Source organism: Notolepis coatsorum, assembly GCF_963971535.1.
Source record: "Notolepis coatsorum genome assembly, chromosome: 14".
In the NCBI taxonomy this organism is placed as follows: domain Eukaryota; kingdom Metazoa; phylum Chordata; class Actinopteri; order Aulopiformes; family Paralepididae; genus Notolepis; species Notolepis coatsorum.
In genome coordinates, this window is record NC_140178.1 from 116402696 (window position 1) to 116414867 (window position 12172).

Here is a 12172-nt window from a genome sequence, read left to right on the forward strand (position 1 = left end):
GGGGTTTGGTTCCACTCACCCAAGCGCAACACGTAAAGCGGGCAAAACGAGGCGCAGCTCCAAACGGGGAACAAGGTTCTCAACAGCGGTTCTCCACAGAAAGGTCCTGGAGAGAAAGTAGACCAGGAACAGCAACGGGGAAAAAACAGGCAAATGCAGTTGTATTCCAGAACGACCCGACAACGATAGAAGGAAGGTCCAGGTATATAAAGCCCTCTGGGGCGCTGATTAGCACACACATCAGGTGCGTGATGGTAATTGATACTTAACCTAGAAGTGTGCGTTAGGCAACGGACCAATCATCACAGCACCCCAAGAAGCGTGTGGCGGGGAAAGAACCAATCCTCACAGTACCCCCCCCCTCCACGGGAGCCACCCGGCGACCCACTCGGCCCCGGCCTGCCCGGATGGGACCGAAGGAAGCCGGCGATCAGGGGCACTGGAGACGGGGACAGAGGACCGGTGAGGGAGGCTGGAGACGGGGACAGGGACCCGGTGAGGGGGGCCGGAAAAGGGACAGGGAACCGGCGAGGGAGGCCGGAGATGGAGACAGAGGCCCGGAGAGGGGGCTAGAGACAGGGACACAAGGGGAACCCCGGGACGAAGGACTGGACGCCGCCTGAAGACACTGGGCATGACAGGAGGGGCTCCACCCCCTGATGGTGCCGGAGGACCAGGCGATGTGGGGCTCATGCAGCGCGAGCCAAGGCCTGCCCAGGACTACAGGGACAAGAGGAGAGCTGGTGATGAAAAACTGGAGTCTCTCAACGTGGTTACCAGCAATGGTGAGAAGGACTGGACAGGTGCGTTGAGTGATGTCAGCCAGGCGGCGATGATCCAGCGCGAAGACCTCCAAGGGCCTCTCGAGGTCCTCAAGTGGAATGTTGGCCCGGGTGGCAAACTCAACGTCCAGGAAACTCCCATCAGCACCAGAGTCAATGAGTGCACCCACCGTCGCCCGCTGGTCCGCCCAGGCTAGGGTGACATTCGTCAGACGGTTAGGTGGTGCACGGGTGGGGGAACAGGAAAAACGGCTCACCAGGATCTCCCGGGGTCCCGGCGAGCCTGGTCTTCTTGGCCGGGTAGGGCAATTGGAGACACGGTGTCCATCCCGGCCGCAGTAGAGGCAAAGGCCGGACCTGAGCCTGGACTCCCGTTCGGCCGGGCTGCATGGGTTCCTCCTCGGTCACAGCTCGGGAGGGAAAAACTCCACCAGTCACGGAGGGGGCAGGACGGTCAGCACTGTAGAGGCGGCTGCCGGGAAGGGAAGCCCCTGAGCGGAGGTCGATGGCACAGTCGTAAGGCCGGTGAGGCGGAAAGGCCTGAGCCCGGGACTCACTGAAAACCTCCTCGAGGTCGTGGTACTCGGGGGGTACGTCTGGGGGTCCCAGTCGTGCTCGCTCACGCCTTCTCTCCCGGAGGCGTCTGTCGATGCGGATAGCGAGGCTGATCAGGCCCTCGAGAGAATCGGGCTCCTCTTGGGTCGCGAGCTGGTCCCTTACTGCGTCGTTGAGCCCCCTCAGGAAGGTGAGACGAAGCGATTGATCGTTCCAACCGCTCTCCGTTGCGGCCAGTCTGAACTCCAGCCGCGTAGTCTCTGACACTGCCACTGTCCTGCCGGAAGGTGCCCAACCGAGCTCCTGGGTCCTGGCCACGGGCTGGGTGGTGGAAAACCCTGCGGAGCTCTGCAACGAAATCTGGGTAGGAAAAACAGAAATCAGCCCCCATTGCCCAGGAGGCAGTAACCCACTGTGCTGCTCGGCCCGTGAGCAGGTTAGTCATGTAGGCTACTCGGGATCCCTCTGACGAAAAACGGCTGGGTTGATGAAGGAAGACCAACTCACACTGCATGATGAATGTGGCACAATCCTCGAAGTTACCCTCGAACAGACGTGGTTCGGAGAGACGGGGCTCCCGAGGTGCGAGGTCTGCCGCGGGTGGTGAGCTGGCTGAGACTCCTGGGACAGGTGGGGTTAAAAGCAGAGTGTTTAATGCTGTACTGAGAGCCTGAAGCTGGTGCAGAACAACAGCCTGCTGATACCCCTGGGTAGACTGCTGGGTGGCCAGAGTGTCAATGGCATCCAGAATAAGCTGGACCTCGGCCCGGAGGTCCTGTAAAGCAGCCACAGCCGCACCCAACTGTTGGGTGTGGTCGTTGACCAACTCGCCAACGCTGCCCTGACCCTGTCTGTGTCGGCTGAGGTCGTCATGGTCGGGTCGTAATGTTAGGGTTTGTAACCGACCTCAAACGCAATGGCACAGACAGGAAGTTCAAGTTCAAGTTCAAGTTCTTTAATAGTTGTCATACAGAAGTACAGAATACTTTCATACAAAATGCTTCTTACTGTTACGCTCCAGAGACTGTGCTAGACAAGATAGTATCAAATAACATAATAACATAATATAGCATGAATTTAGAAGAAGAAAATGAGGTCACAGTGTTCGGTATAGACATATGTACAATGTTCTGAGTTACCATATAATATACAATACACAATACTATGCAGTGTACTAATGTACAGTACTATCTAGTGCAAAGCAGAAATGGGATGAGGTACAATTTTAGGTACAATTTACAGTAAGGTGTACGAGTTGTAGTGCAATCCTTCATCCATAAATATAAAGTGTGGGGAGTGGGTGCTACAGTGTGTTTGTTTAAAGTGGGTGTGTGCTATAAGTGTGTGGAGTGGGTGCTACAGTGTGTTTGTTTAAAGTGAGTGTGTGCGTGTGGATGTGTGTGCTATGTGCGTTTGGTGGTTGTTGTTGTGTAGTGTTCATTCATTGTTCGTTTAGCAGCCTGATGGCCTGGGGATAGAAGCTTCTTCTGAGTCTTTCTGTGCTCGCCTTGAGACTCCTGTATCGCTTGCCTGACGGCAGCAGTTCAAAGAGGCAGTTGTTCGGGTGACTGGAGTCTTTAATGATTCTCTTAGCCTTGCCCTTGCAACGCTTGTAGTAAATGTTCTGGAGGGTGGGGAGCCCCCCTCCAATTGTGCGTTCGGCTGAACGTGTCACTCTTTGTAGTCTGCTTTGGTCTTGTGCAGTGCTATTCCCAAACCAGGAGGTGATGTTGCCGGTCAAGATGCTCTCTATTGTACATGAGTAGAAGTTCTTAAGGATCTTCTGGCTGACTTGGAACTTCCTTAGGCGCCTGAGGAAGTAGAGGCGTTGTCGTGCCTTCTTCACAACACTGTTAATGTGTGTGGTCCATGTCAAGTCCTCGGATATGTAGGCTCCGAGGTACTTAAAGCTGTTGACTCTCTCAACCGGTGCCCCGTCGATGCTGAGGGGGCTGTAGTCCTTGACCCCCGACCTCCTGAAGTCCACAATCATCTCCTTTGTTTTGCTGACGTTCAGGGAGAGGCTGTTTTCCTGGCACCATCCCGCCAGGACCTTGACCTCTTCCAGGTAGGCCCTCTCGTCGTTGGCAGAGATCAGGCCCACCACCACTGTGTCGTCAGCAAATTTGACGATTGTATTGCTACTCCGCTGAGCCACACAGTCGTGTGTGTACAGGGAGTAGAGGAGGGGACTCAGAACACAGCCCTGGGGGGCCCCTATGTTGAGGGTGATGGATGAGGAGGTGCAGTTGCCTGCTCTCACCACCTGGGGTCTGCCAGTCAGGAAGTCCAAGACCCACTGGCAGAGGTCATAGCCCAAGCCCAGGTCCCTGAGCTTGGCTATGAGTATGGAGGGGACTATGGTATTGAATGCCGAGCTGTAGTCGATGAATAGCATTCTCACATAGTTCCCCTGCCTCTTGTCCAGTTCAGAGTTAGCCAAATGCTAGGGCGTATTTATTTACAGAGTCAAAAGAAGGATAAGGTACAATAATCAAACAAACAAGGAGACTGCCTTCGGCAGAGTCATCTGCCGCTCTGCAGAATCCTCCTGGTGATAGTGGTGGGGAATTGGCATGTGACGTTGTAGCGGCTCTGCAGATACTCCCAGCAGATAGTGGTGGGGAATTGGCATGTGACGTTGTAGCGGCTCTGCAGATACTCCCAGCTTTCGCTCAAGGTGGAAAACGGAGAGAGAGAGATATCAGAAACAGTCCAACGAAACACAGAGGCAGTGTGGTTCCCTCCTCCCTAGCTGGGTCCAGAACCAATTGACAGTGACGGTCTTCAGTGTTCCCCACAACACACAATTTAGAATAATCCAGAACCAATTGATAGTGACAGTCTTCAGTGTTTCTTCTATACACACAATCAGAATAATCCAGAACCAATTGATAGTGACAGTCTTCAGTGTTTCTTCAATACACACAATCAGAATAATCCAGAACCAAACGATAGTGACAGTCTTCAGTGTTTCTTCAATACACACAATCAGAATAATCCAGAGGGGTTTGGTTCCACTCACCCAAGCGCAACGCGTAAAGCGGGCAAAACGAGGCGCAGCTCCAAACGGGGAACAAGGTTCTCAACAGCGGTTCTCCACAGAAAGGTCCTGGAGAGAAAGTAGACCAGGAACAGCAACGGGGAAAAAACAGGCAAATGCAGTTGTATTCCAGAATGACCCGACAACGATAGAAGGAAGGTCCAGGTATATAAAGCCCTCTGGGGCGCTGATTAGCACACACATCAGGTGCGTGATGGTAATTGATACTTAACCTAGAAGTGTGCGTTAGGCAACGGACCAATCATCACAGCACCCCAAGAAGCGTGTGGCGGGGAAAGAACCAATCCTCACAATTTCACTCCTGGTGTAAACCATATATATAGAAAATAAGGCTTAATTACCAAAGCTTAGTCTGGTAAAATACGTATCAAGTTATCTATTAATCAACTGTTTAGTATCAAAATGTAAGCAAAAGAGTAAAACTGTGATAATACTGGAAGAGTGTAATTCATAATACACTAGAGATACTTGGTAAAATGTTTGAATAGGAGATTCCTCTGTGGAAGAATGCTAGAGCCAAAGGAGGGGGGCCACATGAAGACCCCCCCTCTGTTGATATACTGGAAGAAGACCCCGAGGAGGGAAAGGGAGGGGGGCAGACCGCCTCCCAGAAGACAAACCTGATTGGACCAAAACGTACTACTAGATTGCTATTATTGGTGGATATCAGGGTATAAAATAGAGAATGCAGTGTTAGAGAGACAGGCCAGACCCCCTAGGGTCTGCGTCTCTCTCACGACCGCCCACCCACAGACTGCTGATTGCATGTGAGTAAATACATGGGAAACACCATTGTTGTTTAAGTTTATTGTAATCCTTAATATCTGAAACCAGGTTTACTCATGTGTAATGCTCAGTAAGATTCTCTATTTCATTGATGTTAACATGACTACTGTTTTATGTACAGACTGGGTTTAATGTGCAAACCTTATTAATCCTTTGTACATCCGCCGGGGGGCGGGGACGCTCTCTCATTGACGGTACACAGTGTGAGAAGAGCATTTATGCAGGTGAACACCAGGAAGGCGGCTGGCCCAGATGGAATAACAGGATGCATACTTAAGTCCTGTGCTAACCAGCTAGCCCCTGTGTTCACCACCATATTTAATCAATCCCTGAAGGAGTCAGTGGTCCCTGCCTGCTTCAAGATGTCTACCATTATCCCGGTACCAAAGAAACCCTCCCCAGCAGGTCTCAATGACTACAGAACGGTGGCACTCACCTCTGTGGCCATGAAATGTTTCGAGAGGCTGGTCAAGGATCACATTTGTGCCTCCCTCCCCAGTGATATGGACCCTATGCAATTTGCATACAGGCCAAACAGGTCCACTGACGATGCGGTCTCCCAAGTACTGCACAGCACCCTCTCTCACCTGGACCATCAGAAAGGGGGCTATGTGAGACTTTTGTTCATTGACTACAGCTCAGCCTTCAACACCATAGTCCCCACCAGACTGGTGGACAAGCTGATTGAGCTGGGTCTGAGCTCCACTCTGAGCGCCTGGATACTGGACTTTCTGAGTGAAAGGCCCCAGGCGGTCAGGGTGGGGGGTCAGACCTCCAACACCATCACCCTGAGCATCGGGTCCCCCCAGGGCTGTGTTCTGAGCCCCCTCCTGTACTCACTATACACACATGACTGTGTGGCCAAGTTCAGCTCCAACTCCATAGTGAAGTTTGCAGACGACACAGTGGTGGTGGGGCTGATCTCGGACAACGACGAGAAGGCCTACCGGCAGGAGGTTGAGATACTGGAACGCTGGTGCCAGGACAACAGCCTGCTCCTGAACATTGGTAAAACCAAGGAGCTGATCGTGGATTATAGGAGAGGACAGCAGGAGACACACACACCACTGAGGATTAACGGGGCTACCGTGGACAGGGTGAGCAGCTTTAAATACCTGGGGGTCCACATCGCAGAGGATCTGACATGGACAACACACATAGACTCAGTCGTAAAAAAGGCGAAGCAACGCCTCTACCACCTGAGACAGTTAAGGAAGTTCAGAGTATCTGGGAAGATACTCCAGTCCTTCTACTCTGGAGCTGTAGAGAGCATCTTGACTGGAAACATCACTGCCTGGTATGGAAACAGCACGGCACAGGACAAGAAGGCCCTACAGAGAGTGGTGCGCTCAGCCGAGCGTACCACGGGTATTGCACTACCACCCCTGCAGGTTCTATACAACAAGAGGTGCAAATGATGACGCGCGAAACTCAGCTGGGGGGCAGGAAGTGAAGAACAGTCACTTAAAATGATGGAAAGTCAATACGCAAAGGCTTTGGACGAGCCTACACGCAGTAGGTATCATCGGAAAATCACAAAACATTGGATATCATCCATACACGCTGAGGAAAATCGATTTTTCTCACGTCTTGACTGATTTGCCTGGCGTTGAGGGCGATTCACATCACAGGTTACCTCGTCCTCCAGACCTCCTACTACACGGCTAGCCAGATGAAGGCGTACAAGAGTCTGGAGGCTTATAACTATTCTGTGTGTGGTTGGGTTAATGACCTCGGATTGAAAGCAGCATTGAATGACTGTTGTCTTGTTTTTGCGCGGGTGAGTAAATCTACTTGAGAATCACTCTTTTATATTGCTATTTCAACTCTAATGTACATGGATACACCACTGGCGTCAGGCTATGCGCTAAACGTTAGCTGGCTAACTGTACCTACTATTTTCCCGCGTTTCGCGGGACAGTCCCGATAATGGGACGTTTGTCCCGCGTCCCGCTAGAATAGAACAATGTCCCGCATATTATGGTAAAAACAATAATAATAATAATTATTATTATTTAAAAAATAAAATGTATGTTGTTCATTTAATGCCTCGCGCCAATTAAGTGTGTCAGTGTCACTCGAGTCAGAAGAAACACGCACCTCTAGTCTACCCCTAGGGCCAGCCGTGTATAGGTGTAACAGTGACAGCCAATGAAATGGGTGCATTTGTCACGCTGTCCAAGGTGCTGAACTGCTCTCTCTGCAAAAGCCTCTCCGGCGCCGACCCCTCTGCCGGTGAACACGCACCTCTACTCCCCAATTGCCGTATTTACGCAATTTGACATACCGGAAAAACAGTTGCGCTGTCTTTAAACTGCTAATAATACTCCATGACTCCGGCGAGATGCGGACCTTGCACCGGGGGATGATGATGAGCCGCTAAGGCGCCGCCAGCGAGGGACCGAAGCTGTCCAGAAAACCGTGAGAAGCTCACCACCTCGCCCGCCACTAGCCCCCATCACTCACAGACACCGGGTCCGGTAGAGCCGGTATAGGCTACAGAGAGAGAGAGCCTCGCCGAGCCAGCAGGCCAGGGCGCGTTAAATAAATCGTGAGGGGAAAGAAGAAAGAAAAGTTAAGCGCAGGCTGTGTGTTCTCAGTGAGAAGATCCTCCCACAGCGGTGCTTTTGTGCAGTTACAAATCAGGTGCTAGGTGAAGCATCTACAGTTTAAGATTAATAACAAAATGTGCTATATATAGCCTACCGTCGGCGTCGAATATGAAATAAAGACATTTTAATAATAAATACATTTATTTCATTTTAATTAGCAATTAAAAAAATTTAATAATAAAACAAATAATCATATATTTTTTTCCCTCACCTACGTGTCCCGCATTGTCCCGCAAAAGCAGTGCTGCTGTCCTGCGACTGAACAATTTTGACCTGGTCACCCTACTGTTGCATCTAGACATTTATGACATACCAGATCTTCAAATCTACCAACAGATTGTCAGAATCCTGCTCGCATGTTGGAGCAGTTCTGTTCGCCATTGAAGTGGGTGTTAAAATGAGAGAGACTGAGTCCTGCACTATGGAAAAGTGCAAGTGGTTAATGCCATCACATGTCAAAAAGGTAATCAAATGCACGTAATTTACTTTTGTTTCAGTGTGAGCTGTATGTAGGGGTACATTTAAAACGTTTCTATTCTCTATGCCTCTCGCGCTTTCACATTCCTGCCGCTCCAGTTGCGACTTTTCATCGCTCCAAGTGCAGACTTTTCATCTGCAAAATCTAAAAAGCAAAAACTAGATCATGCCATTGCAGGGACAGGTGAGCAGAGGTGTACAGTACTGAATGCAAAATACCTGTGCAATAATATGTTCCAAGTTTCGCTTTAAAGCTGTGCAATATCTGTCTTATAGAGAAACAAACACCTGAGAGTCCCACGGTCCAGTGTCCAAGAGTGAAGCAAGGATCAGAAACATATACTCAGTTTTTCAAGGCTTTACACCTAAACTCCACAAAAAGTGCTGCACTGATGTCCAGGTCACCATATTACAGAGAATTTGTCCCAAAGTCTGTGAGCAAGCTACCTAAACCACTAACTGCGTATAGGACACCAGAGCCACTGCAGCTACCTCCAACAGAGTTGCAGAAAGCATGCCAGGATTTCAGACTGGAAGAGCTAACACAGTCACAGGTACAGGCAGTAGAGGAGGAGACCAGAAACCAGAGCTCATCAACAATCTGGTTCCGCCAAAGAGCAGGAAGGATAACAGCCTCTAAACTGAAGAAGGTTCTACAGACAAGTATTTCACAGTCGTCAAAGTCCTTGGTCAAGTCCATATGCTACCCAGAGGCACACAAGCTCTCTACAGCTGCAACCAGGTATTTATTAGGGGAAAGTAATTGCAAGACAAGGACATCTGCAATTGACCTATTATGACACATAGGTTAGGGCTGGCTAGGAGTATGTTTAATCTTTGAGGTCTGGAGTAGGATGATGTAAACCAGTGCACTACAATTGTCCCTATAAATGCTGACCTCCATCACATTTAGTAAATCAGTTACTAATTATGGTTGTACAACTCTCTCTTCCTATTGCTACTTGTATGCATTACAGGTATGGATGTAAATATGAGGCAACAGCCAGAAGAAAATATTAACAAGTGCAAAGTGTGGACCATGAGGGTTTCTCCTGCATGGACAGTGGACTTTGGCTGAATCCGAAGTGGCCATACATGGGAGCCTCACCAGATGGAATTGTCACGTGCGCCTGTCATGGAACTGGGGTTTGTGAGATAAAGTTACCAGTTATTTCTTCAGTATGGATATGTACATTTACCATTCATGTTTTGACACCTCAATACCACAGTAGAGCAGGTGTATTGGCATTGTGACGTGGCTAATTTGTGAGAAGAGTAACCTAGTACTTTGTAATTCAATGCACAGTTTATGTTCCTACATGTTGTAAAGACATAGAAACAGCACGTGGTGCATGAGAGAAATTAACAGATCTTGAAGCTGAACATTTGAAAAGGAGATACTATGCAGAAGAAGTGACTATTTTCATTGTGAACTGGAGGGCTTCTGTCTCATCTTCGATGGGGACGATGTGAAACTGGACAGGAGCCATGCCTACTACTACCAAGTACAGGCTCAGCTCCACATTGTGGGTGCTGACTATTGTGACTTTGTAGTGTGGAACACAAATGACATCTTTGTAGAGCGGATTTTGCCTGATGCGGAACTCTGGGACAATGTCATTCCCAAAGTTCAAGAGTTCTTCGGACACTGTGTTCTTCCTGAAGTGTTGGGACAGCACTTCACAAAGTGAACCAAATCATGTTTGAAATGTTTAAGTCTTTAATCTCTGTGCATATTCCTGTAATACACTGTAAATAAATTGTAGTTTATGGAATATGAATATCACAACAGGTCAAAATCTTACAGCTTTAGTCATACAGGCACAAATAAAATAAATTGATATCTGAAATGTATAGGTAGTTTAGGTTAATAAATGTTTCTTTTGTTTGTGTAGTTATTCTTAGGTTGCTTAGCTTTAGTTTATTATTTGCTGTTAACCCACCCTGATGCTACATCAAAATAAACCTTCTAAAGGGCTTCACATCGCTTGTTGCTGGTGGTTCTTGGGAGCTGGGAAGAGGAGTTACATTTCAATGTTGTGCCTGGGTTTCCCCTAGGCCGTTTCCTCTGAAAACTACTACATGATATTCACTCAAACGATGCTATTGGTACATATATGCATATGTATTGGGAATGCCCTCCTGTTGAGACTTTTTGGGAAAATGTCACCACTCAATTATCAGAGATTTTATCTCTGACCATACCGACACTGCCTTCTGTATTGTTGTTGAATGATGTTTCTCAGTTATCAACCTCTGTACATCTAAAGAGACTCATTTTGGCGGGTCTTACAGCTGCCAAAAAGTTGATAGCGTCACGCTGGATTCAACCGGATAAAATGTGCCCGAAGGTATGGATTCTCACCTATCTCGATGTGATTTATCTAGAGATATCTACTGCACGAATTTTAGGTGTTAATGAAGCCAGCATAGCAGTCTGGGTAGCTGTGGTGGATAAGATAAAGGAACGCATATAGATTTGGAGTTTTCTGATGTTGAATGAAGTAGTGGATGTATAGCCCACGTGGGGGTCCTGTAGGGGGGGGGGGGGGGAGAGCGAGCGAGAGCCCATGGTATTGTATTTATTATTTATATGACTTTTAGTCTACTTTCATTCTGATTTAATTACTGGACTGTCATTATTGTTATTATTATTTCTGTTATTGTCCTGTGATTTATTGTTGATTATTACTGTTTGTTACTGTATTGTTTGTCTTGTTTCATGTAAAAAAAGGGAAAATAAAAAACATTTGTTCAAAAAAAAATGATATTCACTCAAATGGTCACATGTTGTGAAGAAAGAAAGCGACCAAGTTTGACCATGTTTTCGACCAATACTCTGACCTGATGACCTGTGTGACATAATGTGCATGCATGGCGCCTCAGGCCACCAGCCACTGAGGAGGAGCAAAGATGGACATGATGTCAGATCCAGCAACAGCTCACATATATCCCCACATATGACCATATACGACCAAGCCTCATCATCCAGTGGCTTGCTAAATTTGGAACCCTCACATAGGATAAAAGCCATGGTTGTGTCATCATTCTGGAGCCTTGCAGCCCCCATGGAGCGCTGTGGTCTCCAGGACTGTTTCTCTTCTTTGTGTGTTCCTGTCAATAAAGACCATCGATTGACTTCACCTTTGTTTCCTGAATCTCTGTCCAGCTGGCTCATACATAGCAATCCAACGAATTCAGTTTTTATACTATCAACTTCATATGCAGATAGCTGGCTCTTCCCTTTTGTGAAAGCAGGCATCTTCAATGAAGCACAGTAAAACCCTACACTATCCCCTATAGTAAAGCCACAGTCTGCCAGAACAATGTCTCCGGGTAACAAATTATTTAGAAGGCTACTCTCTTCAGTTATCTGCTTGTCACTCACTCTCCCTCCCCAAGCACGAGAGATGTATGTGACATATCCTTGAGGAGCAATGCCAATGAGAAATGTAACTGTGTTATGGTGTTTATAATTGGACCAGGTTTGTGCTCTTGCCAGCAAATTAGATAGCCTTTCAAGGAAAACTTCAAAACAGTCCACTATTACGGCAACCTTGCATCCAAATGCTTGCCTGAATGACATTGGCATTGTAGCTTGCAGCACCTCTCGCTCTGGTCATTATAAACTCTAATCTTTCATGAAGTATGCCAATTATCTTGTGCCAAATTCGGGAAAAAGTGGAACAGGAAACATTGAACCTGAAGGCCAAATCTTGGAGTGGAAGGTTTAGTCTCAACTGAATTAAGACCAACATGAACTGTTTAAATTTGAAGAATGCGGACAAATAGCTAGAGTTGATGTGTGGCTCACATAGCTGAAACACTTGCATCAAAACTAAGAAATTTGACAATCCTGTCAGACCAGGCTGCAGAAACAAATTAGTGGGGGGGCA